At 46.8% G+C, this 18,830-nt stretch overlaps 2 non-coding genes across 2 annotated transcripts; both read left to right on the top strand.

Annotated features, from left to right (window-relative positions):
* Positions 1-734: 734 nt before the first annotated feature.
* LOC146195778 (U5 spliceosomal RNA) lies at positions 735-854 on the top strand. The gene has a single exon (XR_014706249.1). It is a non-coding gene; the product is annotated as a U5 spliceosomal RNA (small nuclear RNA).
* Positions 855-17,736: 16,882 nt separating this feature from the next.
* Positions 17,737-17,856, top strand: LOC146195777 (U5 spliceosomal RNA). Its single transcript, XR_014706298.1, has one exon. It is a non-coding gene; the product is annotated as a U5 spliceosomal RNA (small nuclear RNA).
* Positions 17,857-18,830: the final 974 nt, after the last annotated feature.

Below are 18,830 nucleotides of genomic sequence, written 5' to 3'. Positions count from 1 at the left end.
TTTTTACACTTCACTGGCGCTTTTCGACTCCTAATTTAAAGCGTTCTGTATTGCAAAAAAGTGGCGGAATTCCACATTGGCCACACTGCTCATATCATTTGTTTCTGTTTAAACTGAGAAATATGTAGGAGCGATTGTGCTTAAAATAAGAGATTCAGTTCAAAGAAATAACAAGAAATTTAGTTCAGTGCTCTTCATCGCACCCTTCTGCTTAACATTAAGAGTTATTTCTGCCCTCATTTTGCAGTAGAAGTCTTTGAAACTTGGCTCAACGTGCTTGTCGCACCGCAACGTGTTGTCCTGCAATACAGAGCTGACATAGATTCACGCGAGTTCTGGGTCAGTGTCGTGCTATCGCGCTATCGCGCTATCGTGCTTGCAACTCGTTCAGCTATCGGGCTGGGTTTGACTCTCGATAAGTTCTAGCCACGCGATTAAGAGAGCACCTCGCGCTATCAACTTCTCCGCCGCAGAGCGCTGCCGCGGCGGTTTTCGAGAGCAAAGCAACGTTCTGTGGCAGTTAATTTCGCGCCGCTGCCTTATGCATATAGAGTGTTCTTGAATAAGTTAACAAATCGCTTGCTGTTAACACGGTCTTCGCATTACGGGGCGCCCTATGCCTTCCGTCCATTTTTCAGGCAGACGATTTTGTCTTGAGTGGACAGCGCAAGCGGTCCTAGATAGGAGTCCCGTTTGAAGGACGTCGTCGGACATTGCCGTCGGGAGGGCATCGAACGCCCTGGTCCCTCCTGAACATACGAAATAATCTTTCGCCTTTTACTAAAGATTACCGTGGGGAGGGACGATGAGCTAATCGGTGAATTTTTGTGAGGCACTGCCAGTTTAGGCGGGGCCAAAATATTGAAACCATAATTAGAACATCGGAGCCCAGCGTCATTAGGGAACATAATTTAAGCTGATATTTGCGGAAAACGTTCATTTAGGCAGAAAACATTTCGGATATGTAAACAGAAGCCGCGCAGGCAGTTCTTTTCCGCACTGTTAGTCTTCGCCTTTTTTGTTGGTGTAGATAGGCTTTTAAAAGCTCAAGGTCTGCATTGCCTTTGCTCCTTCTTAGAAGCTTGGGGCTCGTGAGTGGTGGCTCACAACCAGTAGAGGCAAAGCAATGAGCGGAAAAGTTCGATCATACTGTTGTCCGCATTGTCCAAGCATGCTTCCCTTGCGTGTTCGTTCACGCAGATATTTCGTAAAAGACGCACGTTGCATATTTTACAAATGTTCCAGCGAGTCCTCAGCTCTACCAGAACGAGTAGTGACACGATTATGTCAAAAGACTTTGTAGTAGAGGCGATACAGCGTTACCAGAAGTAGTTTCATGCTTACTTAGCAAGGGGCCATAGGTTCGAGCTCTCGGTATTGTGCTCACTCCCTACTAGCCCCTAACTGGCGCATGTCCAACAAAGTTGTCCAAAAGGATCGGGAAAGGTCTCCAGGAAGGCGTAAAGTCTCTAACGAATCCGAGGAAACAGACTTCCAGCAAAGGACACCAAAAATGACCCGAGCAGATATCTCGGCTTCTTCACTCTCGAAAAACAATCATCCATTGATACAGGCTGGTTCGTCGTCTTACAAGAAGATGTGAACGAGAAAGTAAGCCAAGCCATTAATGAGAACTTCGTACACATAAACCTCAGTAACACAAGAATAAATAAAATGGCTGCTTCAGTATGCAGGTGACTTCAATTGTCAAGGCTTGATAGTTATAATTGATTGTGAAAAGAAAGTACTGCTGATTTTGTCTCTGCGAAAACTCGGAATGATTCTGTACCGTTTGTAACAATTGTTGATAAGAAGAGTTCTTATCAGTTTTTATTTAGCGAGCGTCTGTAAAACCGTTTAATTCTATACATGCAAAGAGAAGTTATTGGGTACATACATACATACATACATACATACATACATACATACATACATACATACATACATACATACATACATACATACATACATACATACATACATACATACATACATACATACAAAACGCATATTACTCACATTCCAAAGTACTACACAAAACACTCTATGGTACATAAATTGAAAAGATGACTCCCCAGAGAGGGGTGAATACTATAGAAGGGGGGGGGGGTTCTAATAATGGGGGGGGGGGTTCTAATAATGGACGACAGGCATCTCAAGTCTGCTCCCCCGTACAGCATAGAAGCGCGTGTGCCAGCGCCGAAGACACCGCGTCTCGCCGTCCATTTCTAACTGTCCAGACAGATACATCCAGATGACGAGGCGCAGCCTCTGCAAGGATGGGTAAATTGCTCGGGCGGGAGTTCGGCGCGCCTCAGCGAGGCACCTGTGACGCCACAACACAAACAGAACCACAGTGAACACAAGGCGTTCAGAAGGGTAGCGCCGGCGCCTGACACCGGGGTTCATGCGGGCGTTAAACATCCTATCTGCGAGCCGCCACATTGTTTTCGCTACTACACATGCGAAAAAAAAATGCGAAAGGCTCTCAGGAGCACCGCAGTTGGCACAATGGTCATTGGGTAGAATACCTTATCTGGCAAGGCTCTGTCTCGTGGGAAGGACGCCCCAGCGTCTAAGCCAGTCAAAATCTCGCACTTCATTTGGCATCCAACAAGCTGCCCACGCTCGCAATTTGGGGATAGCGGTCTCTCGTTGCTCATCAACTGAAAGCCTGCGAAAGGCAACTAGTTCGCTTATGCGTATGGCTGGTAGGTCGCCTACACTAACATCTCACAGGTCTACATCAAGAGTCGACTTTGTCTCGGCAACCTCGCGGTAAAACGGCAGAGGTCTGTCCGCCTGTGGACCGAGATAATGTTCGGGTGTAAGCACAAGACACGCCGTACTCATCCAGTACAGGATGAGCGAGAGGCCAGGGTAAGATTCGTCAGCCAATAGCCTCTCCACAAGCCTTAACGTGAGTACTCGAGCCACTGTTGTGATGCACGGCAGGCCAACGCCTCCCCTGCTTCTAGGAAGGTGTAGGATGTGACGGGCGGCTAGCGCTGTCCTGCCATTCCAAACAAAATCCCCACAAGAAACGCGAGTCTGTTCGCCACACGGTGCGGGATTGTCGCGACATGCGCCACATAAAAGGTGAAAGCGCATGCTCGTGTCTTGACGACACTGACTTTAGCATTGAGCGTGAGGTTGAAACGCGCTGCGTCAGAAGACTCCGCCTATACTGTGCATATACAAATAGCTTGCGATACCGTTTTGGTCAAATGAACATTCCGCTTTGTGACAACTGTGGTGAGGTTGAAACTGTGCAACATATCCTACTTGAGTGTCCTGCGTACGCTGACGAGCGCGCATACTACGAACATAACATGGAAAACCTCTTCTGAGTGCCTTTAACAATGGGCATTGTTTTAGGTCCCTTAGCCTGCCCTAGGCAACAAAGACTCGCAATGAACTTTTTATTTACGTATTAAAAAGACATTGGAATTTTCGACAAACTTTTAGTTCACCTTGAATGTTACCCTTCGGCCTTTTTCACGCTGTGAACTCTATAAGCACATGTATCGGACCATGCATTTCATAATTTCATTTCATACCATTACTCCACGATGCACCTTAGAACACACTTAATGGCCGCATTTTATCTCCCCCTTCATTTCGTTTAATCTCCTCACGATTTTCCACCTTTACCTACCCGAATTCCCCTTCCTATACAGAGTAGCAAGTCAGCGAAATTTAAACGCTGGCTAAAATCTCTGTTCTTCATTAAAGTGTCTCTCTCTCTCTCTCTGCGTCAGAAAGAGCGTGCATTGCTTGCAAGAGAACTACGTCTCAGGTACGGGGAGAAACCCCGCTTGGCTGTAACAGCAAGCCAAGTACACGCACTGCGTCCACAAACGGTACGTCAGCGGCTAAAGGGCCCCTGATCTGACCGAAGCGGAGTGCTTTACTTTTCTTCGTGTTGAGCTGCGCTCCGCATAAAGCTGCGTATTCCGAAAAGATGTTAAAAAATACAATGAAACTGTCATTGTCACGCACGAAGAGTGATATACGCTGCAGCGAGTCGAGCGAAAGTATGAAGAGTACCGACGAGAGCGGGCACCCTTGACGCAGTCCCCGCTTAATCGGAAAGCTGCCGGTACTTTGGCCATTTAGTACTAGTTCACTGCTAAGGTCTATGAAGAGGCCGCGTAGGAGCTGGACTAATTGGTCAGGAATACCAAATGAGCGGAGCACGGCGAACAAGTAACCACGTTACAGGCGTATTCAAAGACGTCTCTCGTCAGTGTCAGCGAAGCGAACAGCATCGTCCAGGTACCCCGCAACATTGGTATGCGCTAACCAAATCCTGCAGGTAGACTCGCACCTTACGGACGAGCAATGTGGCTACAAGTTTATAGTCGGTGTTGAGGAGGGTAATCAGTCGCCACGATGAGGGACTCGATGGTGTCATGCCCTCTTTCTGAATTAGAACAATATGGCCGACACTGAACGAAGGTGGCTTGGCTCTGCTCTTTAGAAAAAAATTTACAAACCGAAGTAAAGAAGGACCGAGGATGCCAAAGAAAGTGGAATAAAAACCGGCTAATAGCCCGTCAGGACCGAGAGCGGTCGACGGTTCATGGCGCCTAAGGGTAAACGCACCTCCCCCAAAGTTGCCGGCTCCTTAAGTGCCGAACATGCGTCTTCTGGAAGTTGAGGAAGAGGCCCACAGAAGGAACCGACAGCGTCTTGAAAACGATCCTCCTGGTCGAGGCCTTGCGACGAAAAGAGGGCCGCAAAATTCTCGGTACACGAGCTGCGGATGTCCGCGGGTTCCGAAGACGTCGTACCGTCCGCAAGCGTGGCGCTCTCCACGCGAGTGCGCCTGTTACTGCTCTGGCCAACGGCTCGAGCGTGTCCGAGGTCCGCGGCATCCTCAAGCGGCACGTTGGATGGACCCGCGGAGAGTGATGCGCGTGAACTGTCCTCGAGGATGCGGTGATAACGCTCGCGCAGCGTCTCGAGATATTCGCGCATCGCGAACGTAAGCGTACCACCGCCAGGTACGATGCGCACCATGGTTGTAAATGCGGACACGCCGCGCCTTCTGCGCACACAGAAGAACATCGCGCCAGCGTGTTTTCAGCGCGTCCCAGGTAGCAGGTGTTATGTCACTAACTGCGGCCACAGACAAGCACAACTCTCGGCGTTGTGCACTCTTCATCGTGGAGTACCGCTGCATCCATGCGCCACATCACGAGGCTGTTTGCACACGCCGGGGGCGTATTTGGGTTTGCTCGGTACGGTGGCTCCGCAAGAGACAAAACGACAGAAGAGACGAAGAAAGCGGGCTGTTCAGACTAGCATCTACCGCCCCCAGGAGCCGAGCAGCCTAGCGATTAGCGGCGCATGCTTTTTCAATGGGCGTCATGTTGGACGCGGCACTAGCTTGAGAAAGCCTATACTACTGCTACTACTGTTACTACTACTACTACTACTACTACTACTACTACTACTACTACTACTACTACTACTACTACTACTACTACTACTACTACTATTATTATTATTATTAGTAGTAGTAGAAGTAGTAGTAGTAGTAGTAGTAGTAGTAGTAGTAGTAGTAGTAGTAGTATAGATGAAGACTCGTTTCACTAAGTTGGCCCTGAATTGTCTGTAGGTAACGGCCAAATTAACTGGCTAAATATCTTCCCAGTTTTAATTATTAACGATAGTAATATTAATTGGTTCACAGGAAGGGAAAGGCGCAGTATCTGTCACACTCGTGTCTGTGGACACCTTCATCCCTTCGTGTCCACAGACACAAGTGTGACAAATACTGCGCCTTTCCCTTCCTGTGAACCAATCATTATTATTATTATTAATTAAAACTGTGAAGATAATATTTAGCCAGTTCATTCGGCCGTTAACTAGACAATTTAGTGCCAACTTCGTGAAACGAATCTTCCTCTATACTACTACTGCTACTAATGATAATAATAATATTAATAATAATAATTAGCAGAAAATAATACTGTGTATTATTATTATTTAGTAGTAGTAGTAGTAATAGTAGTAGTAGTAGTTGTAGTAGTAGTAGTAGTAGTATTAGTAGTATTAGTAATTGTATTATAGGCTCTCTCAAGCTAGTGCTGCGTCCAACGAGACGCCCACTGAAAAAGCATGCGCCGCTAATCGCTAGGCTGCTTTGCTCCTGGGGGCGGTAGATGCTAGTCGGAACAGCCCGTTCTCTTCGTCTCTTCTGTCGTTTTGTCCCTTGCGGAGCCACCGTACCGAGCAAACCCAAATACGCAGCCCGGGGCTGCCCGCAGAATAACCATAACAGGAAGTGATCACTTAGTTTAAACACTGTAGCAAGTCAGGTGTCATGGCACAGGGGATGTAAACTCGATCTTTTCGGCTCGCGCTCTGACCCCTGATTCGTGTTGCCTCGAAATGGTCTCTGTGAAGAGTGACCCACGCGTCCTCTAAGCATAATGATCGTACTAGCTTTCCGAGTTCCTTCGTGTGGTAATTAGAGGCGCCGTGACCAGGCCCCCTGATGTCGCGCATTGTGTCTAGAACACAATTGAAATCCCCGAGCAGAAAGTGGGGCACGTTATCGAGGAAGTATGTCGTGATGGACCGAAAGAACTCGTTTGTCAAACTGCGCGTGACTGGCGCGTACTCGTTGACAATACGAGTCCTGCGGCCATCTAGAAAAACGTCGACGATGACAATCACGTGCCCATCTATGCCATTTGTACGATAAGCACATTCCGTGTATGTTGGTGAAAGAAATATCACGCCTTCGTCACGACACCGAGAGTCTGTTAACGAAAAAAAGGCCTCAACATTGAAACGAGAACGAAAAGAAAGGACATCGGCGGAGGTGGTTGAAGACCCGTTCGGCACAAAGAATTCTGGTCTTGGAATAAAGTGCTCACACTGGAAACGCGTTTTCTGTTGATTTCCTTTTTCTGTCCCTCCTGGTGAACTGTTTTAACCATCAGTGAATGTATTGAGAGGAATGGAGTATTAATGTTTCGCAGAGGCGTTATGTATAAAATAATACAACTTAACTATACAGTGATTCTGTATTTATATTCAATATGTGTTTTTTGCTCTGGATGTCATGGGCTCCTTAATGGGCGCGACCAGGAGGCAGCCTGTTTGTCAGGCATCCATCTGCTTTTTGGTCTGTCCCCTAGACAACTGTAAGTGTACTGTTAAAATGAAACACTTTCACTTCATGGGAGCCGCATTTTGATAGAGGCCAAAAGCAAGGCTCCCGTGGGCTGTGCGATGGCGGTGCGCGTTTAACGCCCACTGCCACTTGGTTCTTTAAGAACCTCAGGTGGTCGAAATTTCTGAACACCTCAGCTAAGGCGTCTCGCATAGCCTCAGTCGCTTTGGGATATTAACCAATTAGCCGGTGTACCAGCGGGCAACTTCATTTCTTTGTTTGAATTTTATTTGCAAGTCACTTTTATTTTTTTAGCGGCAAATTTTATACTCAAATAAAATGCATTTGAATGGCTCATAGGTCGCGGCGTCCCTGTGTAGTGTGTTCTTCGCTGCTACTGACGGTTCCCTTATCCGAGAGTTTCTGACCACGGAGTATACTTAAAGGTTTTGGGATATGTTAATAAATTTTTAATTATTTTACCTAAGAAATTTCGATGACTTGTTCATAGTCTGAGAAAGGTATTTTAACGCTTTTTAGACAACATGGGAAGGAATTATCCTTTACGCACGCGCTCCCAACTAATGGTTTGCTGCTGATCTTAAAGCTTAACCAGTGGTTTGGCGTACGTCATATTTGCTGTCACTAGATGTCTCACGAGTGCCAGAAAGAGCTGCGTTCACATGATTCTGCGAAGTCAAAGATATTGAAGAGAGGTGTATCTATCCCGTGCCTGGAATCCTCTCCGACAAATTCATGCCCAAATGCAATGCACACCAGCTTCAAGAATCCCGTTAACAGGCTTCTTTCAGCCAGCTTCCCCTGCGAGGTCATCCCAGCTGTAGTTTGACGAAATTTCGGTTATGTTTTACTTCTTTTAGAAGATTTAGGCCACGCTGTTTTTCTATCGTTGTCTTTTTTTTGTGTGTGTAGGCAATGAAGAGCCACGCACCGAATAGCCTAACAAGTTAATCGTTCTGAAAGGCAGATTCCTGTCGGATTCCGCGCCGTTTGTGTCCGATAAACCAATTTACAATTCTTTTTTTTTTTACGTGTGCAGTACTGTCAGCACACGTTCAAGATTCCTCGGTGGTCGAAATTTTTCCGCAGGTCTCCCCTACGGCAATATCTCTATTTCAGTATCAATTTTCTCTCTTTGGGAGAAGTTTGTGCCCACGGATGCGCGTGGCAGGAACGGCAGTGCGTCTTTCCTTTTCTAAAACAAATTTATATATTTGTTTTACTGAAATCTTTTAATTACTTCACACCTAGTTCCTTCGAGCCAAACAGCCAAGAAACACTATGCCAATAACGCCAACTAGTGCTTTAGCACGCATTCATCGGTTTAATCTATGGCTGGCTTTTTTTACTAAGGTGTAAATTCACTTAAACACCATTTAGTTTTCAGCGCCATAAATTCAAATGCATAGCAATCGTACTGAGGGCACCGTGTACGTCTCTCCAAATTCACGAGGCAACCACTTTTATAAAATGGTGTTTAAAACTTATCACCTTGTATTGTTAAAATCTAACGCCTCAACCTTAACAAATGAATAAAAGCGGCAAGCTGATGATGATGATGATGATAAGCGCTTCATTTACTCCCAAAATAGGGGAACAAGCCGAAAGACTGGTTGCACTGCTTAGAGAAGGTCAGCAGGGATCCCTTGGAACCCTGCGGCCTGCAATGCGCGCAAAATGACCTGGTGCTGTTGGGCGAGCTCGGTGGTACGCAAGAGGGACTGCCACGAATCCACTGTATACAGTTGATTTGTCTGCGTTGTGTCGTGTGCATGTCCACATCATGTGAATGAATGTGGCCGGTTGTGAGCAGTGTTTGCAGCTAGGTGCAGTAACATTTGGGAAACGTTTGCTATATAGCCATGGGTTCGGAAATGTTCCTGTTTGTATTTTGCGCCATGGACGGCCTCGTGCCGGGATAGTTCCCGGTGTGCAGGGGGTATAGACACCGTTCGAGCCAATAACGCTGGAGGATGTCCGTGTACGTAACAAGGCGTAAATGGGTGCCTTGGGGAGTGTCAGTGGAAGCGGCAGGCTGAGGAGGGTGCTCCGCCCGCTAGCTGATTTCTCGGGCTAGAGCATGCACCTGTGCGTTCCCGCTGAGCACTTCATGGGTTGGGGCCCATATGAGAAGACGAGGTGTAGACGGTAAGGGAGAGATCGAAGGATAGTGCGCACCTGTTGGGATATACGACCTGCATCTAAGTTACGAAATGCTTTTTGAGAATAGCTAACGACTACTTTGGTGGAGGGGTCGGTCAGAGCTAACGCGATGGCAACCTCTTCCGAGGTGGTAACAGTTGCGGCGTTGAGGACGCTGCAGGCGTTGTGCCAGTTTCGGTGCGGTGCCAATGCAACCGCAACCATAGCGGGGTGAAGGGGGTGGTTGGAGGCATCTGTGTATTTAACGTCGGGGCGACCGGCAAAACGTTTCTGGAGTTGCCGGGCTCGGGCGGATCTGCGTTCTGTAGGATATTCTGGATGAATACGTTTGGGAAGCGGAGATATACGAAGGCTGTGTCTCTGCGCAGGCGTGAGGTCGATATAGATAGAAGTCGCCCTCAAAGGGGTGATTCCTATCTGGCTCAGTACTGCGCCCCCCACATGTGTCAGCGAGAGGCGCTCATATTGGGAAGTTAGAGTCGCTTAAATCAGCTGGTCGACTGTGTTGGAGATCCCGACGGTCTTCAGTTTGGTGGTGGAAGTGGACATGGGTAGATCCAAGGCTGTCTTGTATGCCTTGCGTAGTTATGCATCCAGTCGCTCCCGATCTTTTCGCTTGAGGCGAAGACAAGGATCAACGTAGGCAATTCGCGTACAAACGAAGGCTTGTACAAGGCGCAAAAGGTTGGATTAGTGCATGCCCTTATGCTTGTAGGCGACTCTCTTGAGAAGCGGCTGATCCGGATTACAGATTGATCTATTCGCTGAAGAGTAGTGGCGTTTCCTTCATTATTGTGTAGATGAAGGTCCAGGATGCGGATTCGGTCGGTACGGGGTATTGGGGTGCCCTATACTTGCAGAAGACTGAAGGATGTCGGAGGTGATCTGAGGCGTCTACACGACGGCCGAGCAGGGTAGGCCGACTGTGGCCAGGTAGGTACCAACGCGATTGATGGCTGTCTCCAGAGTCTCCTCGATCTGGCCGTCATTGCTGCGGGTAATCCACAGAGTGAGGTCGTCGGCGTAGAGGCTGTGGTGCAGGTGGGGGATTTCTGCCAAAAGATTGGGTAGGCCAAGCAGCGCAATATTGAACACTGGTGGGGAAAGCACTGAGCCTTGGGGTGTACCGCGGCTTCCAGGAGAGATGATAGAAGGACCTCCTGGGCCGGTGTCAAGTTGCACTGTGCGGTTCGCGAGAAAGTCGCGTATATGTGCACACGTTCGTTGTCCCACCCCTAGGGTCTGGAGGTTCTGCAGAATGGCTTCGTGCCGGACATTGTCAAAGGCTTCCGACGTGTTGTGTGTCAGCATCTGATGCTTGAGCAAGAGCATGATGTCTAGAACCGCAAGGTGCGGTCTAAAGCCATACATCGTGTCTGGAAGTAGGTGATGTTCTTCTAGGTAACGAGGAAGGCGGGTCTGAATTACATGCTCCAATAGTTTTGCCAGGCAGGACGTGAGAGAAATGGGGCGGAGGTTCGAGAGAGCAGGGGTTTGCCTGGCTTGGGGATGAGCACGAGGTTGGCATATTTCCACTGTAATTTCCACTACTGCAACGACGAGCGGTTGCTTACTTGCGTTCTTCAACTTCTTGAAAAGCTAATGCATTTTATATAGCAAAAAACTGCCAGAAGTCAGCATTCGCAAGCACGCTCGTAACCATTTATTGTTCTTAAAATTCAGAAATTGATAAAATTCCAGCTGGTTGAAATTTTTTCATGCCTTCACTTCGGCGTCTCTCATAGCTTGATACGCTTTGGGACATTAAATGCTACAAACCAAACCAAATCATTCATACAGAGCACTCTATCTTCGTCCTCATCCTTCGCGCTGTTGAATCCATCATGAGCAAACAACTAGCCAGCATTCCAACGTCTATAATCAAGTACACATTGAAAAAGAAACAAGAAAAAACACAATACTTATGTCAATTCTTATTCCAGTCCGCGTCTACGTCATATAACCAATTATTCCTGCTCTCATCTTGTCGACTGACGCAAATTTGAAACGGCTCGAGGTGCTTGTTACACTGCAGCATGTTCCATTAGAGGCAACATGAATTCACTCGAATTCTAGGCCATGGCCATGCAATCGTGCTTGCAACTCGTTCAGTTATCGGGCTGTTTTTGACACGCGATAAGTTCCAGCCGCACGATTAAGAGTGCACCCCTCGCTATCGGCTTCTGCGACGCACAGCGCTGCTACGGCGGGCGCCAAGATTAATACTACGTTCTGTGGCAGTTAATTTCGAAGCGCTGCTTTTACAAATAAGGTGCCCTTGAATAAATTAACAGAACAATTCCTGCTAGCGCTGTTTTCGCATTAACAGGCACAATGCCTTCTGATCATTTTTCAGGTTGGCAATTTCTTCATGAGAGTAGAACGCAAGCGACCCTGAAATGGAGTGCCGCTTGAAGGACGCCACCGGAAGTTGCCGTTTGTGCGTTATCGAAAGCTCTGATCCCTCCTCAGCATACGTATTATGTATGTATATACCAATAAATACTCTTTATGTATTCTTTTGGCTAAGATTAAATTGCGCGTACAATATTCCAAGGATTGCCAAAAGCCACCTCTGTTCTTAACAGCTTAATATCTGTCATGGGTTCTGGGTATCCATAACATTCCGCCTTTCCCTCAAATTTACCTTGGGGAGGGTTGATGAGCGAATCGGTGAATTGCTTTAGAGGCCCTGCCCGCTTGGGCGGGGCCAAACTATTTGAAATTAAAATTAGAACAAATTCACAGAAAAGTTTCTAATATTTGGTGACATTGGAGCCTGCTTCATTAGAAGGAACCGTACGCGTTATTTGCTGGTGATACTTTTTTACCTGACACTACCCCGTGTCGTTTGGCTCTGACGGTATCACTTTTTTTTATGGTTTGAATCACGAGACTCTTTTCTAGGTAATCCTCAATCCTCTCACACATTTTCATTTGGCAGCGGGGTAACGTTTTCCCTTCTTGCAAGTAATCCTGAGTCACGCCCTTCCCGCGTGGCGTCATCAAGTTCTCCTGAAGCACTCCACAGTTTTTGTCAGTTGCCTCCAGTGTGCTATCATCAGTGTTTTACAAATGGTCCTGAATCACGGTACACTCCGTTGTAACGTCAGTTCAGTGTGGCGTCATCACGTTTTGGAAATCATCCTGGAATATGTGAGATTTCTTTGTCATTCTCAATACTGGCAGATTTAATGTGAATGGCTTAATATAGCTATTTGACGACGCCAAATCATGGACGAGAATGTGAAACTAGGACTGTGCATTCGAACCTCATTGCGGTTTAGTAGTACGTAGTAACAAAAAAAAACTATTAGTGTAGCGTAGTCATCATCAGCCTCACTATACCCTTCGCAGGGCGAAGGCATCTACCATATTCTTCCAATTAACCTGGCACTGTGCCAGCTGCATCCACTTGACCTTAACAAAACATGTTGCTAGGTTAGTTGGTGATGCATGCTTTCGTAAAACGATAATCAGTGCTACATACAAGACATGGAAACTGGAAGAAAACACAAGACGGGCGCTGACTCCAAATAATTTTATTGAAACAGACGCATCCCACATTTGCACACCAATGAATGAATGCGAGCGCATTACTTGCCAGATTAAGATGAGCAGATACATTCTATCATGCGTTTTATAGTATATATTCAGTGTATCGCAGGGAGAGTGATATGGTGCTGATGTAGTGTCACCCCTTTGCTTGATAAAAAAACTTAAGCGGGTAAGCGTGACTCACCTACTACACGTGTCCTTCTTGATTTGTTTTGAGCGGCGAAGTCAGTTCAGTTCAGTCGTGTCCGACTCTTCGTGTTGAGCACGACGTGCTGACCAGAAGCAAAACCTGCGGCCTGGGAACTTTTGCCCCCCCCCCCCCCCCACCCCCCCTCTGTACGTTCTGGTTCCAGCCCGAAGGTTGTGATTGCGACTCTTGTCTACGCGTGTATTGTTTTCACGCAGAAGCATAATTGCCCTTTGTCGCAGAAAAGGTGGAGTCGGCGTTTTCGTGGTTGTAACGTGAACGTCAAATCTGTTAAACGCTCATGATTTGCAATCAAAGTTGCAGTGCAATCGTCTCGAGCAGCGTCCAGTGTGGAGTCATACGACCATCATACCTTTCCGCATTTCGTTTAGCATTCAGCTGCTAATTAACGTAGATGATAGTTTGTGATAGATTCGAACTGATGCGCATATATGTATACCGGTGCGGACAAAAGTAAACTGAGCGCGCTAGTTCCCTGTAAAATGTTTCACGCGTAGCATAATTGAAAGTGACAGTAAGGGTATGTGCGAATCGGTAGTAGACATCAGTGCTCTTTCACTTGGGCTGCTGTTTTCTTATCTTTGGTGAAGAAGCTATAACTTTCATTTCAACAGAATAGCGTGCTCCGTTTACGTATATCCGCACCTGTACATAAGTTTTATGCCATCAACTTTAAGAAGTTGTGCGCCGAGCAGTGAGAGAGATAGGTCGTCCTTTCTCATAGCTTTTTTTTTAAGTTGATTTACGGGTAAGGGAAGGCGCAGTAATAATAATAATAATAATAATAATAATAATAATAATAATAATAATAATAATAATAATAATAATAATAATAATAATAATAATAATAGTAATAATAATAATAATAATAATAATAATAATCTGCTAGCGTTCCATCGCTCCGAACTGGTAGAGCTGCTAGTAGATGCACGTTGCAAACTATCGGACAAACTCGTACCTTCCTCTCCTGCTTCTGTCGTCGATTCTGCTACCGAAGACATTGACCACCTTTTCCGCCTAGCTGCTTCTTGCGATCGTCGCTTGGAAAGCCGTTCTTCTCGCTCTTCTTCTGTCTCGGTGGCTGGCTTTTGCTTCTTCTTTGCAGCCTGCCTAAGCGCTTTGACTGTAGGCTGCATCTCATGGCTTGACGAGAGGAGCGGAGTCAGGCCGTAACTGCCACCGCGCAAGACGACGGTGAGCGCCCGCTCTTACATAGATGGTATGACGTCACGCAGCGCGCAGCGCCACTGGTGAGAGGAGCAGAAGTCAGGCGGTAACTGCAACCGCGCAAGGCGACGACGCGAGTTGAGCCCCGCTCTTACACAGATGGTATGACGTCACGCAGCGCGCAGCGCCACTAGTGAAAGGAACGGAGTCAGGCCGTAACTGCCAACGCGCAAGGCGACGGCGCGAGTTGAGCCCTCACTCTTAGGGTGCGTTCCAATACCCCCTCGTAGACGTCTACTTAGACGGCTACGCGGGCAGCCGCCATCTTGGGATGCGTTCCAATTCTCGCGAAGCAGTCTCGCGAAGACGGCTTCGCCGAAGTCAACATCGATGCAGACTACTTTGCTGTCTAAACATGGCGGACAGAGCGCGTTTCGCGCTGAGCGAGTCGTGCGTGCGGTTGTTGCAGTAGCTGTACGGTGGTCGTGCTCTTTGCGAACGCCGGAGTATGCATATGAACGATCTTTCAAACGTCAGTTGTTACGTCAATGTATGCGCTAGCTAGAGGCTAATTTAGCTGTCTTTATGGTCGTGAGATATATATAGCACTGCAGATTCTTTTACCGCGCGAAGAGGAAAGTGTGCGTTGGATGCTGTTGGTCTTCTTTTTTTTTAACTTGACGAGTTTCTTCAGTCTGCTTCAGTCTTGATGTTATCGACGAACTCGTCGCACTTCGCCGGGAGTCAGGACGGCTGCTGTACGGCGCACGTGTGTGTTTCTACCTTGCTGTAGTAGCCGTGGCAAACTCTTCCGCCGATTTTCAGTTAATCTCAGAAGAACGAACTCCCCTGACGATGCCGACTTGTTGCGCATTGATTTTTTTTTTTTGTGCCTGTACATTATTAAAACAAGTTGTCTTTGGTTTCCTCGTCTAGTGACTACAGACAACAGGTGTAACAGCAGTTTTTCGTTTGCTGTAGCCGGTTATCACCTTTCGTCCGTAATCGCCTCAAGTTTACAGTATTTTGCATGTTTTCATTCTTACAGCTGTGTGAATGAGACATCTGAGAAGCATGTACACTTCAGCATCAGTATAATAAAAAAAAGGAAAAACGGACTAACGTTATCTTCCGTCAATTCGTGAGCATGCTCATTGCGTGAGAAGTCGGTCTGCTACAAGTTAACCTATTAATAGTCTATCTACATTGTGGCGATTACACATGTAATATTGTTGCTGCAAAAATCGGCGAACCGATAAAAACGTAATTTTTACCTGTATTGTCGTAAATCTTTAAAGAAAACAGCGTTATAATAGTTATAAAAACTTTTTAGTTCAGCCTTTATGCCGCGAGGTGACGCTAGGCGTAAACAGGTAGACGCGTTCCAATACGCGAACCTGTAGACGTCTACGAAGCAGTCTTGCTAGACGTCTAAGAATTGGAACGCACCCTTACACAGATGGTATGACATCACACAGCCAGGTCACGCTAAAGGTCATGCGTGGCTGCCACCTCTGCGCCTTTTGACAGGCTGAGGTGGTAGTTAAAGTAGTATTGCCTCGCAATAAAAAGAAGAGGGGGAGAAAGACGCGCATCACAACAGACGTCGTCCACCACCGAATCAGCGGCGGGTGAAATGACGGCCTACAACAGATACAAATCCGGTGGCAGGCTACCCCCGCCGCAAGCGGCGGTGACCAACCAGTCCCAGCACCGTAGGACCAGAGCAGCCACCCTCATTTCCCGCCCCACGTTTTTTCTGTGGACGCCTGAACCGCGCTGTAAGGGAAGAGATGAAGTTAGGTGGGGAAGAGGAAGAAAAAAAGAGAACTCTTCGAGCACGGCTACGGAGTAATTTCGGCCACTTTGGGGCCTATTCGAGCACTGACATCACCCAGCACATGGACTCCTGTCCGTTTCGCCTCCATCGAAATAGAGCCACCGTTGTTCCGGTTGAAGCTTGAGTAGTACGGCACAGTAGTCGGAAATCTTAACCACTTCAGAATTTTTACAAAATCCTTTTAGCACTTTCCTAACCAGGCTCTCGGTGATAAATCGCCAAGAAACATCATGATTCTAAACAATGCTGTCGCACGTCTTAATCGGTTTAAACGGAGTTCAACCCCGCCTAATATTCAGTGCCGGAAATTTAAATGCGCCTAAAATTCTTCCAAATGAATGGGGCAACCATTACTAAATATTTGTGTTCAGAACTTATCTCCTAGTAGAGTTGAATTCCAGCGCCTTTGCTACTACAAAACTCTTATTCTTTTGTGATAGGTATGGCAAATAGCCCTGCATGAACAAACTGCGGATACGACGAGACTATAGGCCACATTCTTTGTGAGTGCCCCATATACAGCGCGGAAAGACATTGTTTATGCCGTGCGCTGGAGCGTCTAGATGGACGCCCACTAACTGAAATTAAGATCCTAGGTCTCTGGCCACGGTGATCGTATGTGGTGAAGGCCTCCCACGCACTGCTCCGCTTTATGAAAAGCACAGGACTGATCGAAAGGTTATGATTTTTTATGTTACGTGATATGACTGTGACGTGATGTGATGTGACTGTACTGTCATCACCCATCCCTCTCTCACCCACAACTTTTATACCCACTTATCCCTCTTCCCCAATGCAGGGTACCTAGCAAACCAGTTCCTTTACCGGTTAACCTCCCTGCCTTTCCTCCTCAGCTTCCACTTCCTCCTAGGAGCCACACGCCATCGTAACACGTTTGACCACACGCCATCGTAACGTCGAGCGGTTCTACATTTGGGTTCATTGTATAGATAACTGGCAGTTTTTGACTTCTCTGAAAGCTCATGCGCTATATAAAAACAACGCCTGAATTTCATATTGTCCAGACTGGTCATAAATATTGGTTGGCCTCTATATGAACAAATATGTGAGAACGTAGATGTTGAAAATTAACAATTCTTTTTAGAAAGAAAATAGGAGATTTACCTCCTCTACATAACGCAAACAGTCATTCCTGCTCTCTTGTTGTAGCAGATTGGATCAGCTTTGAAACGTGGTTCAAGGGGCTTGTGACAGCGAAGCATGTTGTACCGCTATACACAGCCGACATGGATTCGCGCAGATTCCACGTCACTGTCGGGCTATTGTGCTTGAAGCTCGGCTCACCTATCGGAAAGTTGTTTGCATCTGAAAGATTCCAGCCGGACAATTGAGAATGCACTCTGCGCTATCGGCTTCTCCACCGCACAGCACTATTGCGGCGGCTGCCGAGACTATGGCAACGTTCCGTGCTGGTAAATTTCGAGCCGCTGCTTTTGCCACGTAAGATCACTGTATATAAATTAACAGTCAGCATACGTCGAACACTGTCTGCCCATTAGCAAGCTTCCCATGCCTTCCGGCCACTTTTAGGGAGACAATCTTGCCTTGAGAGTAGAGAGCAACTGGCCTTAAATGGGTGTCTCGTTTGAAGGACGTCGTCGGACGTTGCCGTCATTAAGGCATCGAACGCTCTGGTTCCTCTTCAATATACGAAATAATCTTTCGCCTTTTACTAAAGATTACCGTGGAGAGGGACGGTGAGCTAATCAGTGAATTTTTGTGAGGCCCTGCCCGTTTGGGCGGGGCCATATTATAAAAACCAAAATGAGAGCGTTTATGGGCATACAATTTTTAAACAGTTCTATGAAGCTGAAGCCAGCTTCAGTAAAGGTTATCGTCTAATCAACTGCTGGCGATACTAAATCATCCGATATTAACATCTTATGTTCGACGCCCTTACTTTTTGCCTGGCATCTAATCACGTGACTGCGGTGTGACGTCATCGTTTCAGTAATGCAGTCGTGACTCTAGCATCACGCCATTAGGAATCACGTTACTCCGGTGTGGTGTAATAACTTTTTAAAAGTAATCCTGAATCATGTGACATTTCCTTGTCAAGTGACTTCGGTGTGGCGTTATCGCTTTAAAGTTGTCTTAAAATATGATCACTTCTTACTGTGAACCCTTCCGGTGTAGCACAGTTGTTACGGCGCTGGACTACTGCTTATAAAGATGCGGGATCGAATTCCGGCCTCAGCGGCCGCTTTTCGACGCAGTAGAAAAGACAAGAGCCCGTGTGCTGTGCGATGTCTGTGCATGTTAAAGAAAACCAGGTGGTAGAAATTTCCAGAGTCCTCTACTACGGCGTCTCTCATAGCCTGAGTCGCTTTGGGACGGTAAACCCCAGAAAACCAAACAAAACCAAACTTCTTATAGTGACTTGTTTATGGCTTCACACTATTAGAATGAAGTTGCAAGGTTCACATGACGCTATATAAAAATAATTTTCAAACTTTATGTTTTGTGCCTCCCCACATATGACATCACTTACGTAGGCATGACTACACACGTTACAGCATTAACTGAGTATTACGCCATATCATTTAGCCTTACCCTACCAACGATGATATATTAGGATGAGACGACACACACCTTCGTACTATGACATGTGTCATTTTTGGGTGGCTATTTCCGGTGACACATTCTGCGGACAGTGAAAAACGAGTGAAACATATGAAAGAACGGAGATGATGCAAATGGTCGAGCGAAAGCGAACGCCA

The sequence above is a fragment of the Amblyomma maculatum genome, chromosome 3, assembly GCF_055883805.1.
Source record: "Amblyomma maculatum isolate TAMU_Amacu chromosome 3, ASM5588380v1, whole genome shotgun sequence".
Classification (NCBI taxonomy): Eukaryota; Metazoa; Arthropoda; class Arachnida; order Ixodida; family Ixodidae; genus Amblyomma; species Amblyomma maculatum.
Note: the sequence above shows the minus strand (reverse complement) of the source record. Positions and strands in the feature narration are given on the sequence as shown.